This window comes from Rhinoraja longicauda, chromosome 11 (genome assembly GCF_053455715.1).
Source record: "Rhinoraja longicauda isolate Sanriku21f chromosome 11, sRhiLon1.1, whole genome shotgun sequence".
NCBI lineage: Eukaryota > Metazoa > Chordata > Chondrichthyes > Rajiformes > Arhynchobatidae > Rhinoraja > Rhinoraja longicauda.
The window spans coordinates 35,363,207-35,382,931 of NC_135963.1; positions in this window are offsets into that span (position 1 = coordinate 35,363,207).

A 19,725-nucleotide genomic window follows, 5' to 3' on the forward strand; every position below is an offset into this window, starting at 1 on the left:
GCTCAAAGGGCCGAATGGACTACTCCTGCAGCTACTTTCTATGTTTCTATGTTTCTATACATACATGTCAATACATCGGGTGCTAAGACTATTACAGCAGTAAAAGGTGTAAAGTGAATTCCAAGAAGAAACCGATAAACCATGCTTCGTGAGATAAGCATTCTTTAATTTTGCCAAATGTTACATTCATAAGTTTGCAAGATCATAAATCATAGCAGAAGTAGGCCATTCGGCCCACCAAGTCCACTCCGCCATTCAGTCATGGCTGATCTATCTTTCTCTCTCAACACTATTCTCCTGCTCTTTCCCCATTACTCTTGGCAACGTTCCTAATCAAGAATCTGTCAATCTCCGCCTTAAAAATATCCGCTGACTTGGCTTCCATAGCCGTCTGTGGCAATAAATTCCACAGATTCACCAGCCTCTAACTAGAAATTCCTCCTCATCTCCTTTCTAAAGTACGTCCTTTTATTCTGAGGTTATGGCCTCTGATCCTAGACTCTCCCACTGGTGGAAACATCCTTTCCACATTTACTCTATCCAGGCCTTTCACTATTCGGTAAGTTTCAATGAAGTCCCCCCCTCATCCTTCTAAACTGCAGGGAGTCCAGGCCCTGTACCTTCAATCGCCCATTATATGTTAACCCAATCATTCCTGGGATCATTCTCGTAAAACTCCTCTGGACCCTCTCCAATGCCAGCACATCCTTCTTCAGATATGGGGCCCCAAACTGCTCACAATACTCAAAGCCTCCGCCAACTTTCACATCCCTCTAGACCACCTGTCTTATCCATGTTCCTGTCTAAATGTTTCTTAAACATTGCAATAGTCGCTGCCTCAAATACCTCCTCTGGCAGTTCAGTCCATACACCCACCAAAGTTACCCCTCAGGTTCCTGTTATATCTTTCCCCCTTCACCTTAAACCTATGCCCTCTGGTTCTTGATTCTCCTATTCTGGGCAAAATACTGTGCGTTTACCTGATGTATTGCCCTCATGATTCTGTACACCTCTATAAGATCACCCCTCACCCCCTGCGCTCCAAGGAACAATATCCTAGCCTGCTCACCCTCTCCCTACAGCTCAGGCCCACGAGTCCTGGCAACAACTTCGTAAATCTTCTCCACACCCTTTCCAGTTTGACAACATCGTTCTTATTATACGGTGGCCAGAACTGAACACAATAATTCTCAGCCAATTCTCAGATCCATCCCCAGGAGAATCCTCTCCTATCTCCCAGCTCGCCCTATCTGTACCTCAATGGCTTTGATTTCAGAATGCGGAAGAAATAGAAATGGCCTTTGCTTTAATTCATCACATTAAATCCATGAGATACAGCCTGCAGTGCTTTTACGTAGCCTCTGTAAATTGCAGCATTTGATGGGGAACCCAGACCGCAGCAACAAATGAAATGAATAATGAATTCAGCAAAGCACAAAAATAAAATCCTGTCAGTTGAAAATTCAACGTTGGAGAATCTTCGGTTGTTATTCCGAGGGAGAATCAGACAGGCCAAGCCCGCTGGTCTGGAGCTCCCTGGATCCTGGTCACAGGCAGCCAAATCCTCTGTAATCCTGCAAAGAAAATTGTTTGAATTTAATATTCATTGTGAATTAAATATGGAAATGCTTTAGAAGTATAAATGAAACAAGGTAGGGAAGTATAATAGATTCGAGTTTCATATTAATATCTTTTACAAAGTGTAGGGAAACAGGCCGTTCGGCCCACTCTGTCCATACTGGCCATCAACCACCTTATTTTACTGATCCATTTTTATTAGACTTTAGACTTTAGAGAGACAGCGCGGAAACAGGCCCTTCGGCCCACTGAATCCGTGCTGACCAGCGATCACCCTGTACACGAGCACTATCCTACACACTAGGGACAATTTTACAACTCACCACAGGTAATTAACCTACAAACCTGTACACCTTTAGAGTGGGGGAGGAAACCGGAGCACCTGGAGAAAACCTACATGGTCACAGGGAGAACTGTACAGACTGCACCCATAGTTGGGATCGAACCCGGGTCTCTGGAGCTGTGAGGCAGTGGCCTTATCCGCTGCGCCACCGTGCCGCTACCTGTATCTTTTCCTCCAAGATTTTTACTGATAATGTCGTGTAAGTCATGACCTATTGCCTGGAAATTCATCTCAAGTTAGTGGTCCTAGATGCACCAAATCACATTGGCACTATCCTGTATCTGGCTTTAAAATTCAATTCCTTTACAGACAATAGGTGGCACAGTGGCACAACGGCAGAGTTGCTGCCCCACAGCACCAGAGACTGAGGTATGATCGTGATTACAGGTCCAGTGTGTGCAGAGTTTGTACGTTCTTTTAGTGACCACGTGGGTTTTCTTCAGGTGCTCTGGTTTCTGAGTACCCAGAGGAAACTCACGCAGTCAAAGGGAGAACATGCAAATTCCACACAGTCACCAGCACAGGTCACAATCGAATGCCGGTGTCTGGTGCTGTCAGGTAGCAGTTCCACCAGCTGCATCACTGTGTGGCTCTGTAAGCTTTTGGGTTAAACGTATTGGGTTAAACTCTAGTATGCAAACTCTTGGATTAAAAATATTACAAATATTACAAAAGAGACCAATTTTCCAACAATTTCCAGAATAACTATTCCATAGAATTCTATAGAATTTCGAAGTTAATGGTATTACAAGCACATCTATTTTAAACTTTAATTTAGAGATACAGAAAGGAAAAAGGCCCTTCGGCCTACCGTGTCCATGCCAACCAGCTATCACCCCGTGCACGGACACTTTCCTACACACACTAGCAACAATTTTTACGAAGCCAATTAACCTACAGTTAACCTGCACGTTTTTGGAATATGGGATGAAACCGGAGCCCTCAGAGAAAACCCACGCAGTCACTGGGAAAACGTACAAACTCCATACAGACAGCACCCGTAGTCAGGATCAAACCCCGGCCTCTGCCGCTGTAAGTCAGCAACTCTACCGCTGCGCCACTGCACATTCATTAAAAAGTATTGGACAATATGATACAAAGAATAGTTTTAGATGATATTAAGCTGAAGTCTCATTCAGATGGATGTAAAATATCCCAAGGAATCTTTTGAAGATCAGCATTACTCACCAATGTTATTCCCTCATTTTCCATCAGTGAAATTTCCTGGTCAGTATCCAACAACTGCCTGGGCACCTCTCTGCTGCACAATTGATTGCTGTGATTCGTACATTATCTTGGCTGAGAGACGTTTGTTGATGTCATGAGGTTGTAAAAAGCTCCATAAAAGTAGAAGAGCTATCCATTCAATGTAATTTAAGAAAACAATATAGATTATTCATTAAACACTATTAGCAAATGTGGTATAATATTTAGCTACCTTTAAACATGACCTGACTGCGGTTTGTACAGCTTCTGTCAACACTATTAGAACCAGATACAGGTCCACCACCGACTCCCCGGTCAACTGGTGGTCCGGTGCCCGCGTGAATCCGGACAAAACTACGAGCGCACATTTCAAAACGCCACCTGGAAGTCCCCCCTAAAATGTGGCACCTGGGCCAGATGAGGTGACTGATCTTGACCTCATCAGGACTTCCACGGTGATCGGTGTGTCAAATTTGGCCCCCTGCATCCAAGGCTCTGGAACTTCAGCCCGACCCGAGCCGGCAGATCCTTTCCCATGGCTGACCTCTGAGGCCAACGTTGTGGGCCAGTATCTTGGCCTCCCAAGGCCATGACCTCTGTCGGTCCGGCAAAACAGATAATATAAGGGTCTCGACCCGAAACATCACCCATTCCTTCACAAAATGCTGGAGTAACTCAGCAGGTCAGGCAGCATCTCGGGAGAGAAGGAATGGGTGACGTTTCGGGTCGAGACCCTTATATTATCTGTTTTGCCGGACCGACAGAGGTCATGGCCTTGGGAGGCCAAGATACTGGGCCACAACATGGCTAGAAGGGTCTCGACCCGAAATGTCACCCATTCCTTCTCTCCCGAGATGCTGCCTGACCTGCTGAGTTACTCCAGCATTTTGTGAATAAAAACCTTCGATTTGTACCAGCATCTGCAGTTATCTTGTTATACCCATTCCTTCACTCCAGAGATGCTGCCTGTCCCGCTGAGTTACTCCAGCATTTTGTATCTACCTTGGATTTAAACCAGCATCTGCAGTTATTTCCTACACATTTAATATGCAAGGCTCTGGAACCAAGGGTACCGGAAAATTGGTGGTGGATCTGTAACTGTAAAAGAAAAACAGCCTTAGAGCATGACTTAACTGTGGTTGCGCATTAAACATGACTTAGAATTTAAAACATAGAACGTAGAAAATTACAGCACAGATGAATCAGTCTGTGTGCCAGAGATCACATTTGTTCAGACTGCACATAACGCCAGACAGGATGGAATGGAATACTTTATGGAATGGAATAGTTTATTGTCACATGTGTCAAGGCAGTGAAATTCTTTGCTTGTAAATCCAAGGTATGCAAATAGTCACCACATAAACGCCGCTGCCAATGTTACAAAGTACCCCTGCCGGCTCCTGCTTTGTTCTCACCCCCCTTCCACTCCTCAGAGTGGTCCCATCCATGCGGGGACCTCCATTGTTCATTTTTCGTCCCCCTCCTCGCAGCGGTCCCCCTTCCCCTCTCACGGTGGTTCCCCCGCGTCCTCATCGATCACCGACCGCCAGTCGACCCGCGAGGCTCCCAGCGACCTGCGAGGCTACACCGCTGCCACCGTGAGGCCCCACCACCACCAAGGCTCACCACCGTCGCTGAGGTTCCACCATCGCCGCCAAAGCTCGCCGCTGCCGAGGCTCAACCGCAGTCGAGTGTCCTTTCCACTGGCCTGTGTCTCTCACAAGGACAGGATATCACAAAGCACTTTACATTTTAAGTGTATTCAATGTTGTAATTCAGGAAGTGCAGCAAGCAGAATGGGGGAACTATAATAAACAGGCAGATTGTTAGTGGGGGCACATGGAGGCTTATGCCATCGATTGATAATCAGGCTTAAGGCAAACATGTGCAAGAAATGATAAGGGCTGCTTGCTTACATCTGCTCATTGCAGATCAGAAGACAATGTGTCCTCCACTGTGGTATTACTGTAATATCCTCAAAGCCTCTCTCCCAGGAGGAAGCCTTTTTAAAGGTTTATTATAGAATCATTTTGATAAGTGTGTGAAGATATCAAGGATTCTCAGAAGACTGGGATAATTAGGATTGTCCACTGTTAATAACTATAGCAAAAAATCCATGCAAAAGCTTCATTTGCAAAGCATGATTATACAAAAGATAATACCATATCCACTGAGACTTAGGTTCAATAGTAAATTCTTTGAGCAGAGGTATAATTATTAGTGGTTGAATACAGACACAATTTCGCCATTGTGTTCAATAAAAGGCTGCCTGCTTTTTTTTGTTTTCATGTTTCCATACTCTTTTATGTTCAGCCAAGTGCGTGTAATTAGCTAAGCGATGGGTCTTCCACTGTGTCACTGGGAAAAAAGCCAGTGGCACTGTGCCACTGGGAAAAGGCCAATGGAATAACATTTGTTCAGGAGTGAAAGCGGATTGTAGAAAATTATTTCGTTTTAGTTTAGTCTTCCCATAAGTAATCCCATTCCCCTTATTTCCCTGTACCCTTTAGACTTTAGAGATAGAGTGTGGAAACACGCCCTTCAGCCCACCAAGTCCACGCCGACCATTGATCACTCAGACACTAGTTATATCCTACACAGTAGGGAAAATTTACTGAAGCCAGTTAACCAATAAACCAGCACATCCTTAGGATGTGGGAAGAAACTGGAGCACACGGAGGAAACCCACGTGGTCACAGGGAGAATGTACAAACTCCGTAAAGGCAGCACCCGTAGTCAGGATCAAGCCGGCTCTCTATCGCTGTAAGGCAGCAACTCTATCGCTGCACCACTGTGCCAACCTTTGCTTGTTTTCTCGGAGTTGAATCAAACCCGTTTTTCCAGAACAGGCCGTTCCCAAACATTTCTTTATCACATCTAAGCCATGTCAGTGCTCAGATCTCATCAGTTTTAATACTTTTTCATCACATATCATGGCATCAGCCACTGCAACACTAACTTACCAATCATACCTCAGCCATCTCACTGCATCAGTGTCAAACACCAAGCCTCTCACTGCCCCGCAAACCTGACTCATCCACTGCTCCTTTGGCAAATGTTAAACATTGCATTGCTTAAGTGTGATTTGGAGGGCTATTCTGAACAAATAGCAGTTGCTATTTCTGGGCAGCTGAAGGGCCAAGGATTTGGATTTTATTAAGGGCCGCAGTGGCGCAGCGGTAGTGTTCAATCCAGTTCGATTCTGACCACGGGTGCTATCTGTACGGAGTTTTCACATTATTTTCTCCAGGCGCTCCGGTTTCCTCCCACATTCCAAAGACATGCAGTTTTGTAGGCTAATTGGCTTCTGTAAATTGTCCCTAGTGTGTAAGATAGAATTAGTGTGTGGATGATTACTCAACGCCATGGACTCGGTGGGCTGAGTGGGGCTGTTTCCACGTTGTATCTCTAAACTGAACTATTAACCATTCAACTCACAACCTACCAAAAGAGTAAAGCTGAATTTTGCTTTCCCATTGACTGGTACTTTGTGCACAGTCGCAACCGCAAGACTACGTCCGTAATTGAGAAGAGTTCTGAAATGGGTTGACGTTCTGGGAGGATGAGATTAAATGAGCCAAAGGTCCACCTTGTTTAAGCCTTCTTTATGATTACATTAATACTCTTCCCTTTCCTGCTCCAGAGGGTTTCAAGTGTGGGAGTTGAATCCAGTGATCCATCAATACCTCCAACACTCGAGAATGGTTATTGAATTTTCCACAAAAACGTTGACACAGTCACCCCTTGCACAAGCAAAATCCCTTATCCCCTTGTGAGTGCATGCTGCACTGGTCACGCAATAGAGACATCTTGCTTGAACGGTGACAGATTGCGCCAAGATTCACATGGGAGATTCAATAACCAATCTTCAGCACATTCAAACTAGGAGTATGTTCTATCATGTATGCTATGTTTTAAAAGGCCACAAAAAATCCAGTTCAGTTCATTTTTCTTGTCTCATTAAATCTACTTTAAACTGAAGCACACAAGTGATAATGAGTCATAGAGTCATACAGTGTGGAAACAGCCTCGCCGGCCTAACTTGCCCACGCCGACCAATATGTCCCATCTACAGCAGTCCCACCAGCCTGCATTTGGTCTATCTATATATTACTAAAACTCTCATCTTGTTTGTTCCCAACTTCCTGTATGATTGTCTCCCCCCCACCCACAACCTCTGTCCCATATGTTTTTCTCATATTTTTTTGGCGATTTTCTTCTGGAAAAAAACGGTACATGATAGCATGACAAATTTAGGCCCACCTTACTCACCATTGTCCTGGGATGTGTTTAACCCACATTTCATTCAAATTGGTCTTATATTTCTGAAGTTATTTACATTTTAAAGTTTAAAAATAAAGTTGGCTGGATCCGCTGGAGTGACGGGAGTGGCGGCCAAAGTGGGGGGGGGGGGGGGTTCCGGGCAGATGAGCTGCCGTTAACTCACCCACTCCATCCCCCCCTCCCCCCCTTACCCACTCCATCCCCCCTCAACCTCCCTCCTCCCCACCCCCCCTCACCCACTCACCCATTCCATCCACCATTAAACCCCCTTATCCATCACCCCCCCTCCCTGACTCAATCACCTGATCCCACCCCCCCCCCCCCGCCGGGAGGACGAGCTGCATTTTTGACGCTAGTCCGCGCGTGCGACCTAACGATATTTTGACATGGAGATGATGCAAACGGCAGCGACCCGTAGCGATCGCAGCTCACTTCCAGCCACGTGAGGGGGGATCGAATGGTCGAGTGGGTAAGAGGGGGGGGGAGGAGGGGGAGATAAGGAGTGGTTGAGGAGGGATGGAGTGGGTGGAGAAGGGGAAGGGGGAGTGGGGCAGGGGAGGGTGCTAGACCAATGCAGGAGAGGTTTGGGGGGTTGGGGGATGGAGTGGGGGAGTGTGCGAGGGAGGGGGGTGAGGGGAGGGGAGAGAAGGGGGATTGAAGAGGGATGGAGTGGGTGAGTGGGTGAGGGGGGTTGAGGGGGGATCGAGTGCGTGAGTGGGGGGGATAGGGGAGGAAGGTGGATAAGGGGGGTTCTGGGGGGATGGAGTGGGTGAGTGGGAGGGGAGGGGGAGGGGGAGAGGGAAGCAGGGGGTGGGGGCGAGTGGGGAAGGAGAGGGTGCTGCACCAATGCAGGACAGGTTTGGGGCCAATGTGGGGGAGGGGGCTAACTTTAAGAGGTGCGCTCCCCCCCCCCCCCCGCCGGGATGACTGGCGCCCGTCCCGACATGCCCCACCTCTGACCTTCCTCCCGTGTTGCAGCGCAACGTCAGAGGGTCCAACAAGATGGTCATCCCCGCCGATCGCCGCCGTTCGCCAACGACCGCCACCGTGCTGTAGGAGAGGCTTTTTGTCCACGGCTCGCTCTGGCTGCAGCGCTGACGGCACGGGGCCGAGGTGAGTGGTTCCCGCCCGCCTACAGCCCCAGGGCACACTCCCCGTCCGGCAATAGGCTTTGTCAGTTGGAGAGGGTTGCCGGGCCCGCAGGATCGTCAGTTGGAGAGGGTTGCCGGGCCCGCAGGATCGTCAGTTGGAGAGGGTTGCTGGGCCCGCAGGATCGTCAGTTGGGGGAGGGTTGCCCCAGGAGAGGCCCACAGGAGAGATTTGTCCCAACGGCTCCACCTCAGTCTAGTATCCCTCTAAAGCTGTCCATGTACCTGCCTAAATGGTTATTAAACGTTGCGATATTACTTGCCTCAACTGTCTCCTCCAGCAGCTCATTCCATACACCCACCACCCTCTGTGTGAAATCTATGAATTTATGAATATCTATAAACGTCTTTAAGGGTGGCACAGTGGAACAGCAGTAGAGGTGTTGCCTCACAGGTGCCAGACACCCGTGTTCCTTCCTGACTACGGGTGATGTCTGTACGGAGTTTGCATGTTCACTCCAAAGACATACAGGTTTGTCTTTGTATTTCCCTTTGACTCTATGAACCCATGACTCTAAAATGTTCGAGAAGGAAGCAGGTACAGAGTGCTAGAGTAGCTCAGTGGGTCATGCAGCATCTTAGGAGAACATGGATAGGTGACGTTTTGGGTCGGATCCTTTTCAATCTTTTTGTCTCACAGCTTCTGTCTTTTCGATTCTGGCCTTTGTCTACCAACTGCCTACAAACCTGAATTAACCAATCACCTGCCAGGCTTTGTCCTGCCCCATCTCTCTTCCAGCTTTCTTCCCCCCTCCCCTACAATCAGACTGAAGAAGGGTCCCGACCTGAAAATTCACATATCCATGCTCACCTGAGATGATGCCTGACCCGCTGAGCTATTCCAACACTCGATAGATGCAAAATGCTGGAGTAACTCAACGGGTCAGGCAGCATCTCTGGAGAAAAGGAATAGGTGATGTTTTGAGTCAAGTTCCTTCTTTAGACTGAGGGTCAGTGGGGAGGGAAACGAGAGGCATGAAAAGGTTCAGAACAAATCAGAGCCGGCTCCGATGACGAAGGAAAGCTTGAGCCCACAATGGTCCATTGTTAGCTGTGAAAGAGGTGATAACGAAGGGATATATCGATGTGAACAGTGGAATTAGTGGGATGACTAGGGTGGGGGGAGGGTAGAGGGAGAGGCAATACAGGGGTTAGTTGAAATTAGAGAAACCAAACGATATATCAGATACTGTACACTCTGTGTCTTCTTTTGTAAAGCAGCATCTGCAATTCCATGTTTCTCCGATGAGAAGGAAGGAAAGGAAGGATGTGTTTCAAGTCTCTGCCACTTATATTTGTTTCTCAGAAATTCATCATTCACATTTGCCACAGAAATTTGGACAGGAACATCTTTGCAAAAAATGACGTTACCATTCCTTTGAAGTTTACTCCAATTAATAACCTTTTAGAAAACCAATTTACAGACAGTGGGATGGCTTAACCTTACAACACCCTATCTTATTTCATGGAAATGTTTGAAAATGCCTCAGGTAATGGGTAGAATTTGACAAACTTATTTAATGAAAATATTCTTCTCTCAATATTCACAAGCCACATGTGTTGTTTAGTTTCGAGATCCAGTGTGGAAACAGGCCCTTCGGCCCATGAGTCCGAACCAACCAGCCATCATCCCATACACTAGCACCGTCCTACACACTAGGGACTGTTTACAGAGGGCCAATTAACTTACAAACTCTCACGTCTTTGGGATGTGGGAGGAAACCGGAGCACCCCGGGAAAAACGCATAAAATGACAAGGAGAGTGTGCAAACTCCGTACAAACAGCACCCGTTGTCAGTATCGAACCGGAATCTCTGGCTCTGTGAGGCAGCAACTCTACCATTGCCCACTGTGCTGCTGCATTTAAAGCAGAAAGAGGTTAATTGCATTTCAGTATATGTCCCTATTACATTAGTGCAAAGCAGTGGTTTCTTTCTTAGCAAACAGATGCCAGCAGGCATATCGTTCGTTGCTGCTGAAGTTGAAAGTGGATCATCGTCCTACAAGCTACTTAAGCTATTTAAAGGCATTCCTGCCTAATTTAATTAATATCTTTTAATTTTTTTAAACTTTAGTAATCTTTCATTGGAAATCTTTGAATTCTCTTTAATCGGACTTTATCAGACTTCAGTATTACATCTTTGCACTAAATGTTGTACCCCTTACAACCTTTTTCTGCGTGCTGTGGATGGCTTAATTGTGTTCAAGTGTAGTCTTTTCCAGACTGGATAGCATGCAAACAAAAGTTTTTCACTGTACCTTGGTGCACGTGACAATAATAAACAAAACTGATAATAAACTAAAAATATTTTTTTTTTGCAATATTAAAAAAATAAATTAAAAGGTAAATATAGCGTGTAACGTTTTGGAGTTGCCGGTACACTGTATTGGCACGTACAGTCACAATGGTGCAGAGTGATATGGTCTTGTATCTTTTTAATTGACAACCCTAGCTTTATGCGGATCTGTGCTGCCTATCCTGCACTATGCAAGACACCAGGTAGAAAAGAAAATTATGAAGAAAAACAAACAACATGTCAGAGGTTTTGGTGCACAACCCGCAGGCATTGCCACTTTCATTTCACTGCACATCGTGTATGTGTATGTGACAAATAAATTTGACTTGACTTGAGAATGGGGTTAGGATGGAAAGATAGATCAGCCATGATTGGATGGCGGAATAGACTTGATGGGTCGAATGGCCTAATTCTGCTCCTATCACTTATGATCTCATGATCTTATGAACATATCTGAGGTGATGGGGGGAGAGCACGTGGAAGAGGATTATGGGGTTTCCTTGGGTCTCAGAGCTGCACAAGCATTTTTGCATTAAAATTAAATTCTGGAGAGGATCCTCTGTCAAATCCTGATGTTACCTGATTTCTTTAAGAAATCCATGTCAAAGATACAAAAGGATGCAATTGTGGGAACGCTTGGATTCTTACTTGTCTGTTATAATTCATTGGAGACCCTTGAACTTTCTTCATTCGGACTTTATCTGGCATTAAACGTTATTCCCTTTATCCTGTATCTGTATGCTGTGGACGGCTCGATTGTAATCATGTATAGTCTTTGCACGGGTTGCCTAGCACGCAACAAAAGCCTTTCACTGTACCTCTGTACACGTGACAATAAACTAAACTAAACTATACTGATTTTAATAATGATTTTACTTCACAGCTTTTTTGTCAGGATGTGATGGAAGACTCACTGAATCAAATGGCATGAGACAACTGTGCCTAATTAGAGGGGATTTATTGTGTTAACATTGGCTGAATCAGAGGTCTTACTGTTCAAACCCAATGTTAATTCAGCTGGTTTATGTCGTTGGTTTTAGGTGCCAAAGAGACCAATAAAGGGCATCTTGGCTCATTGGGTCTCACTTCAGCTTGTGTAGTTCTTAAATTTACTTCATTTATTCCCCGGACTTCATATCTTATTATAGGTTCCCAGGACTTTATAGTTATTGCTTGGAACTATGTAAAGCCTGCATTATACATGATTTTTGATGCAGCCACACACTGCATGTGTTTTGCAGAGGCGTAATAATATTATCAATGGTTCAATGGTTCAATGGTTCTTTATGGTTCGATGGTTCTTTATTATCATGTGAACCAAGGTACAGTTAGATTCATTTTTTGCATACTGATCATTAAGATTATTGCTGCACTACGTACAATCTCCGATTAAGTAGAGAATGTATAGAAACAGCTCATGAGTCCATATGCAAGAGTCGCCAGGTTTTGACTCCATTTTCAAAGTCCCAGCTGCAGCCGGCCATGATGGTCCATTGCAGCCGTCGCCTCCATCTGGTTGTCCGGGGAATTGTCGTTCTTTACTCTCTTCATCAGGCCACCTTCAGCCTTTGATCCTTGCGTGACGCCTCCCACAGCCGACCATGAGGGCACGGAAGGTAAGACCCCGGTTCTTCTTACCGGCCCTTTGTCCAGCATCTGCCGCCATCACTGACTCCCTCCACTCTCTCCTATGGTTCCTGACCTATTGGAGACGGGTCTCGGATGAGGCTCCCACTGCAGGCGAGCTCCCGGTTCCATGGCGGGTGAGTCAGGCCTGTTTCCAGGGTACAGCTGCGGCCCCGACCGGCGGTTCTTTTGCCTCGTGTGACCCGCCGGGAGTTATGAGGGGCTCACCAGCTTTGTGCACCGATAGGTGCAAAAGACGGTTAGACAACCGAAGGCCATCAATGAAAGGGAAAAGAGGCGGAGATGGAGAGGTGGAGGTGTTCAATGAAAGCACGGCACGGTGACACAGAGGTATCGTTGCTGCATTACGGGTGCTGTCTGCACGGAGTTTGTACGTTCTCCCCGTGACCGTGTGGATTTTCTCCGAGATCTTTGGTTTCCTCCCACACTCCAAAGATGTACAGGTTTGTAGGTTCATTGGCTTGTTATAAGTGTAAATTGTCCCTCGTGTGTGTCTCGGGTAATGTTAATAGGAACATAGAAAAATAGGTGCAGGAGTAGACCATTCGGCCCTTCGAGTCAAAACCGCTTTGTGCGGGAATCGTTGGTCAGTGTGGACTCGGTGGATCTGTTTCCACGCTGTATCACTAAACTAAACCAAAGTAAACTAAATTAAACTAAACTAAACTAAACTGAAGGCCATCAATGATAGGAAAAGAGGGAGATTGAAAGACCAAGACAAGACGATTAGGAGTCCATGCAGCAAGAAACAAAAGATAATGATGAACACGACAGGAAGAAGGCTGAGTAGTTTCTGAAATATTACCATTACTCAGCATAAAAACTAATAAATTCATTTTATACTCTTTGAAAAATCAATTCAGTCAAACCACGGAGACTAATTGTGTTTCGGCATATAATGTATTCCTGGGTGTGGGGTGATCTTATAGGGATGAACAAAATCATGAGAGGAATAGATTGGGAAAATGCACAGAGTCTCTTGTCCATAGCAAGGGAATCAAGAACCATAGGTTTAAGGTGAGTAGAGAAAGATTTACCAGGAACCTGAGGGGTAACATTTTTACACAATGGAAGGTGAGTGTATGGAACAAGCAGCTGGAGGAGGTAGTTGAGGCAGGTTCTATCGCAACATTTAACAAACATTTAGACAGGTACATGGATAGGATAGGTTTAGAGGGGCATGGGCCAAACGCAGGCAGGTGGATCTAGTGTTGATGGGGCATATTGGTCGGTGTGGGCATGTTGTGCTGAAGGGTCTGTTTCCACGCTGAATGACTATGACTCTATTTCATATTTTGAAAAGTGTCACTTAATACATCCATCGAGTCAGCCCCATTCACATGCCATGAGTACAGAAATGAGGTGAGATAGCTCTCCTTGGCCATACAACAAATTTTGTCCGCTCTTCCTCTGATCAAGTTCCAGAATTGTCTTGAGGGACAGTTTTCTAAAGGCTTCCTACTATATGGTCAAGGATAGATGGTTCTGCGAAATGCTTATGTTCTACAAGTGACTGGAGCTGTTGGTGGCTGCTGCTTTACTCCACAGCTATGTGCAGGAAGTCAATGCACATACAACATAGAACAGCACAGTGCACATACAACATAGAACAGCACAGTGCACATACAACATAGAACAGCACAGTGCAGGAACGGGCCATACGACCCACAATGTCCATGCCAAACATGATGGCCAGTTAAACTAATCTCCTCTGCCTGCAAGTAATCCACATCACTCAATTCACTGCATATCCATGTTCCTATCCTAAAGCCTATGAAATGCCACTGTTGCATCTGCCTCCCCCGCTTCTCCGTGGATTGTCACCTTGTCGTGGTGGAGAAGCTTGTATGGTCCTGAGATCCTGAGAGCGATGCTGTTTGGAGCTATGCTCCTGGTAGGGTCATCCATGGCGGTAAGGTCGGGGGGGGTCCCTGACAAAGAGCAATCCAACCAAGACCTCAACAGTGAAACAGGCGGAGCATGATGGCTGACTTTAGTGGAGCGTCACAATGGCTGTGAAGGCGGATGAAGGCTGCAGTGGGCAGGTGCTATAGACAGGAAGGTAGACGCTCCCGCCCCCACGAGTCTCGGGCAGATGAGGCTCGTCAGCCTGGGAAGGCAGTCCATCTAGCAGAGGGAAAACTCTGATCTAGAACCTCCACCGCCTTGTGGCCATATCCAGTCATGGAAAAGGCTCCAGGAGTAAACCTCAAGAAAAATCCAGAGTCGGAGTCCCTAAGGCAGTTGGTCGTTGTCTACAACCTCGTTCTGGCAGCTCCTGCGATGGCGCTGGTGCCAAACTGTAACGGCTCTGCTGTTCCTTTGGATCAATCAGCGACGTGGAGAGGGGGGACGTGCTGCACGGGCAACAGCCTGTCCTTCATATGTCATCGCCCAGGCTTGTATCCGACCACACATTGACGCTGCTCTAGCCGAGGTTTGGAGCAAGCAGCCAACAACCAGGATGCATCACCCATGGTCAGCCATGACCGCGGGGGGCCTTAGATTAGATGTATCTGCCTCCCCCACTACCTCTGGTAGCGTGTTCCAAGCACCCACCACTCTCTGTAGAACGTACTCGCCTCACTAATCTCCTTTAAATTTTGGGCCTCTCACCTTAAAGCTATGCCAGCTAGTGTTTGACATCTCCACCCCAAGAAAAAGTTCTGACTGTCTACCCTATCGAAGCCTCTCATAATCTTGTATACTTCTGTCAGGTTTCCAACGGTCAAGAGGAAACACTCCGAGTTTGTCCAACCTCTCCTCTTAGCTAATGGCCTCAAATCCAGGCAGCACTCTGGTAAAAGGTCGAGTCATCTGACAAGGAAAGAATTGTGAACAATGGTGACTACGTGAAGCCACTGCAAAATTAATTTCAGGGAACCTACCAGGTAAGATGAAAGGCTCAAGCAGATAAGAATGCAATCGATTATATGAATTGCAAGACAAATGAAGCACCAGAAATTGTTCATTGAAATAACAAGCACCTTGATAACATGAAATGGATGAAACTAATAAGCTGAGTTAATCCTTATCACATTCTTAAAAGCTTTCTCTCACTTAAGAAATGTATTTCACAGTTGTTTTTTGGAACTGTAATCAGATGAGGAAGATTCATCAGTATTCCGTTTTCCCTCATCATTAACATCCGTCCAAGTTAATCGCTGCTCTGGGAGAGATCTCGGCAAGATGCCTGATTCAGGTTCAGTCACAGAACCACCACGTCCTGCAACTGCAATATTTACCACCATATCTAAGCAATGCATTTCAAAACCTCTACTCAACATTTTACTCAAACTTCACACATTGTGCTCCATCATTTTAATTCAGAGAGTCATAGAGAGTCATGCTGCACAGAAACAGGCCCTTTGGCGAAGGTACCATGCCGACTAAATTGCCCCATCGAAGCTAGTGCTATTTACGTATGTTTTGCCTGTATCTCTCTAAGCCTTTCCTAACCATGTACCTGTCCGTGTATCTTTTAAATGTAAACTAAACTAAAGTAAACAAAATGTTGGTATAATATCTGCCTCGAACACAACCTCTGGCAGCTCGTTTCATTTACCCAACACCCTCTGTGTGAAAAGGTTGTTCCTTGGGTTCCTATTATAATGCTATATATAAATACAATCAAGCTAAACTCAATTACAATAGATAGAGCAAAGGGAAAGATAAAGAGTGCAGGATGTAGTTCTCGGCATTGTAGTGCACCAGTTCCAGAGACAACGTCCAATGTCCACAATGGGGTAGAGGTGAATCGGACAGTACCCTAGCTTATGGAAGGATTGTTCAGAAGCCTGAAAACAGAGGGGAAGAAGCTGTTTCTGAGTCTGGTGGTGCGCGCTTTCAAGCTTCTGAACAGCAAACCCTCGCTCTGACGGACCACAGGGAGGATGGTGTCTGTTATTGCCAATTGTCTGCTATAACCGGATAATAGGAGTAAATATTAACTTGTTCAACCCAAGGCTGGGGGGGGGGGGTTGTTAAACCAGGAGGAATTCACAGGCTGGTGAGCCACAGAGCCCCCTGGCACCACATGCAATGTGCCAGGCCCTCTTCCTTCATGTCATATACTGCCAGGGGGCGCCACATGATGGCTGTCTCGTCTTTTTCATTCTTTGTGTTTTTAGTTTGTTGTAAAATGTTTGTTTTAGCTTATCTTTAGTTTTTGTATTTGTGAGGGGTGGTGGGTGGGGGGGGGGGGACTTTTTTTATCTCTTAACTCGATGGAGATGCAACTTTTTCCTTGTCGTATCTCCATCTGCACTGCGGCCTAACATCGTGGAGTTGGCGGCCTCTTATTTGGGACTTCTAGAGCTCCAACGCAGAGCCTGCAGACTTTAACATCTTGGAGCGGGCGACCCCTTTGCCAGGGGTCGGCCATTGGGTCTCCAACCTGCGGGAGCTGTGGACTTTATCATGGTGGAGCTCGCGGTCCCTGGTTAGCGGCCGACTTCGGGGACTCCATGCCACAGGGGTTTCGACCGTCCCGATGCAGGAGCTTAGGCCCCCCCGACGTGGGAGCTCGATCATCGGCTGTGGATGGTTCGACTCCCCCGACCGCGGGAGGAAAGGAGGAAAGAAGATAAGACTTTAATGCCTTCCATCGCAGTGGGGAATGTGGAGGAGCCACTGTGGTGGATGTTTATGTCCATTTTTAATGCAGTTGTGTGTCTTGTTGCTTTTTTTGGTGTGGCTGTATGGCAAACCAAATTCCTCGTATGTTGCAAAAACATACTTGGCTAATAAATTACGACTATGATTTTGATTATTATGATTCCAAACTAACAGAAGGGCTTCGGACGTTTGCATTTAGTTCACAATTGCTAGTGAGAATCAATAAGTACGGGTGAAGCAAGCATGATAATTTATAAGTGACAAGATTGTAACAGTGTTGTGGTGACAGGGAACACTGCTGTCTAGAACTGTGTTATTCCATTTACAATTGTGTGGGAGGAATTGAAGGAACTACCTTGTATTTTTACATCTTCTTTCATAGCCTCAGGTTAGTGTTAAGTGTTGAACAGCCAACAAAACAATTAACTGTGGCTACAATGGCATATGCAAGCTAATTTGTGGCCTTTAAGGTGCTGTTGAAATCAATATAATAATGGGATAATAATCTGCTTAAGTTGTATTGGTTGAGGAATGCATAATGGTGATCAAATGAGACCATATGATTTTCACATGCCAACCGTACTTCCCAGCAGGTCTCTCTGCATTAAGCTCCTGAATTTCTGTTAGGTCTTCCTACCAGAACATGGACTTACTTGATTACTGAAGAAGGGTCTCGACCTGAAACCTAATCTCACCTATTAACCTTTCTCCAGAGATGCTTTCTGACCCGCTGAGTTACTCCAGCTTTTTGTGTCTATCTTCTACTTGCAAGGTCTTCATTGCACCTAGGGCACCTCGTTATTAGTAAGTTTCTTGATTAGTAAGGGTGTCAATAGTTACAGGGAGAAGGCAAAAGAATGGGGTTGAGAGGGAAAAATAGATCAGCCATGATCGAATGGCAAAGCAGACTCAATGGGCTGTATTGCCCAGTATTGTCCACTGTCATTTCCAACATAAAAATGCTTTTGACCCTTCAGTCTGAAGAAGGGTCTCGACCCGAAACGTCACCTGTTCCTTTTCTCCAGAGATGCTGTCTGACCCGCTGTGTTACTCCAGCTTTTTGTGTCTATCTTCGGTTTAAATCAACATCTAAGTCCTTTCCGTCACGAACCATTGAACCTGATTGTATAACACTCATCTTCTACGTACTTGTGGAAAACCTTGATTCCTTATTAATTTGAAGAAAGTAGGCAGGGTTGGAAAATCTGCTGTAATCTGTTAAACTCTTCACCATGGAGTTCTGGAGTTATAAGATCATAAGGCATGGAAACAGGTCCGTCAGCCCAACCATGCCAGACAACATATCCATCTAAGTTAGTCCCGTTTGCCTGCACATGACCACCATCCCTGTAAACACTTCCTATCCATGTACCTGGCCAAATATCTTTTAAATGTTCAATGCACCCAGTAAATGGTACTGCATTTTGCTTCAACCACTCCCTCTGGCAGCTCATTCCATATACATACCACCCTCTATGTGAAAAGCATTTAAGTGGCTGTTAAATAGGCGCATGGTTATGCAAGGAATGGAAGGATATGGATCACATGCAGGCAGAGGAGATTCGTTTAACTTGGCATCATATTCGGCACGGACATTGTGGGCCAAAGGGCCTGTTCTTGTGCTGAACTGGTCTATGTTCTGAAAGGTTGCTCCTCAGGTTCCTATTAAATCTTTCCACTCTCCCCTTAAACCTATTCCTTCTAGTTTCTGAAACCGCAACCCAAGGGAAAAAACCCCTGCATTTTACTCTATGTATGCCTATGTATTCTATAAGATCATCTCTCAGTCTCCTACACTACAAGGAATAATCTCCTAGCTATAGTCCAAACTCGCCCTATAGCTTAATCCCTTGTGTCCTGTCGATATCCTTGTAAATCTTTTCTATATTCTTTCCACCTTAACAACATCTTTCCTATAACAGGGTGAACATTTTGAGGTAATCTGTTTTTTTTTTAATGCATTCTGTTGGTCTGGAAGATTTATTTAGATATTGTACTGCAGATGATCCTAGTTTTGCACCTACATTTGGTTTTTAACTTCTTCCTCTAAAAGGAACGCATTGCAACATGTAATTAATTAAATGGCCAAGATTGGGTCAAGCTTTTAGCAAAATGGAAAACTAATCAGTGTGTATATTTAACTGACAAGAGCATCTCTTAGTGCTGTAAACTGCTTTCCAAATGGCTCCTCATCAAGTTTATGTGAATCTGTTCATCTGAAGAATAATGGAACATAGTGGGTTGCAGTATGTAAGCTCAAACGTCTCTAAATAGACCAAAAAAATACAAATTCAAATAGTTTGAAACCGCAAAAGTCATATATGTCATGGGTATTGCCAAAATAAAACGTTTATTTCTATTTGTGGTGAATTGGAGTTCACTGATAAATTCATTGAACGTTAAAATCATTTTAAGGACGCAGTCACAAATCTATCGCTGCCATCCTTTCACAATCAATTATTTAGGGAAAGAAAACACCTTATAATTTACCTGCTCCACTGCAAAATCTCCTCAAGGTATGGCTTCTTTCAAGAAGTCACAGAGAAATGTGAGGCGTTGCATTTTGAGAAGACTAACGGGCAGGATCTACGCAGTGAATGGTAAG